General features: G+C 42.8%; 1 pseudogene across 1 annotated transcript; it reads right to left on the bottom strand.

The window, feature by feature from the left end:
• Nucleotides 1-314: 314 nt before the first annotated feature.
• On the bottom strand, nt 315-1,246 carry LOC308428336 (ribosome production factor 2 homolog; annotated as a pseudogene). Its single transcript has one exon. The product of its transcript is annotated as a ribosome production factor 2 homolog (transcript).
• Nucleotides 1,247-2,042: the final 796 nt, after the last annotated feature.

Consider the following 2,042-nt stretch of genomic DNA (forward strand, 5'->3'; position numbering starts at 1 on the left):
AAAAATGCTAAAAACAAAACCCAAGCCAAGCCAATGCAAAAATAAAAACAAAAAACCCCACAATATTACTGTGGTGGTTTGCATAGGTTTGGCCCATAGACCATTTGAATGCTTGGTGCATGGGAATGGCACTGTTAGGAGGTGTGGCCTTGTTGGTGTAGGTGTGGCCTTGTTAGAGAACATGTTTTCACTGTGGAGGTGGGCTTTGAGTTCTCTTCCTATGCCCAGGCTCCATCTAGTGTGGACAGTCTATTCCTGCCTGCCTGCAGAGGATAGTCTGCTTCTGGCTACCTTTGGATTAAGATGTGGAACTCTCAGCTCCTTCTCCAGCACCATGTTTGCTTGCACAGTGCCATGCTTCCCTCCATGATGACAACGGAGCGAACTTCTGAAGCCGTAAACCAGCCCCAGTGAAATGTTTTCCTCATGTGTACTTCACTTAGGTCTTGCTTCTGCATATGAATCTTTCCAAACATTACGCCAAAAGCATCCCGAGAGATATTCTTTCTCTTCTTTGGCTTGAGAGCTTTGGGCACTTTGATGGACAGTTTTAAAGGTCATCTGATGCTAAGTGACCTCCTCATAGTCAGGTCCAATAACGGTCCCATCTCTTTGTGGTATTCTGCACCTAGATTTCTTCAACAACAGCTTATAGCTTCAAAAGTAAACATTCCCATTCAGTGAAGTGTAGAACAGACTCTAATCCATCCAGCCAGACATTTGAAACCACTGAAGAAATCAATAAGAAGATATTTTTAATCTTCCGTGGTCTTCTGTTACATCCAAATCATCACCAGCAAATATCAACTTAGGGTTTGTTCCCTCGTGGCACTTACTAGTCTTCATATCTTTTAGAGACACAAATTTCTCAATACTTAGTTCAATCATATCCAGCCCATACGACCGATTACTAGATGATTTGGCCTCTTCTTATTATGGGAGCCACACATGAATAAAGAACAGTCTGATTTCTTTAAAAAGAACTCCAGTGATGTCTGATCCTCAAATGATATTGTAATATTTCTTTTTCTATAGAACTCCATATGGATTCCTCAGTGTATACACGCTTCTGAGTGCTTGTGTCACGGTTGCCTTTGTATTTCTGCCTTTAATCAGCACAGCATTCTTAATGTTCTCACTGAGTTTTGGTTCCATCTTCTCAAGAAATCTCTTAATCGTTTTTTGTTTTAGGCTTTAGGACTTTGTCCAAAGCATCTATCACTGTTAAATCTCTTAGCGAATGCATGTGTCCTTTTTGACTTTTTAAAACAAGGTCTTTTATGTTTTCTTTCTTTTTGCTTTCTTCCTGCCTTCTTTCTTTCCTCCCTTCCTTCCTCCTTCCTCACCCCCCTCCTTCCTTCCTTTCTTCTTTTCTTTCTCACCGCCCACCCCTTTTGTCTACTTGTCATACCTAGCGTCCACTGGGAAGGGGGAATTTGAGTTGGGGAATTGCCTCTATCAGATTGCCTGTTGGAAATTCTGTGAGGGCATCTTTTGGTTGATTGTTGATGTGGGGGTGCCCAGAGCACTGAGCTGTGCCACCTCTAGGCAGGTGGTTTTGACCTGCACAGGAAGACAAGCTGAGGAATGTAAGGAGAGCAAGCCGGTGAGCAGGGTCCCTCTGTGGCCTCCGGTTCACTTTCTACATCCTTCCAGGCTTTTTCCTTCAATGATGGATGTCAATTATAAGAGGAAATAAATCCTTTCCTTCTTTGGTTTTTTTTTTTTTTTTTTTTTTTTTGGTCTTTGTGTTTATCAGAGCAACAGAAAACAAATTGATCTTGTTGCAAGCTGGCTTTTTTCAGACATTTGGCAATCTCTCCTTCTCCCTCTCCCCCTCTCTCTCTCTCTCTCCCCCTTACTCTCCCTCTCCCTCTCGCTCTCTCTCTCTCAAGTGCTGAGATTCTGTGGATGTGCCATTATGCCTAGGTAGCCTTCATTAGTGATGATGGTAGTGATGATGGCTGCTTAGTTGAGCATGTCCTCTTTAGGACTGGATAGTTGGACAGAAGGCCTGGCTTACTTGGAGTGCTATATTTGTT

This window comes from Micromys minutus (assembly GCF_963924665.1).
Source record: "Micromys minutus genome assembly, chromosome: 12".
NCBI classification, from domain to species: domain Eukaryota; kingdom Metazoa; phylum Chordata; class Mammalia; order Rodentia; family Muridae; genus Micromys; species Micromys minutus.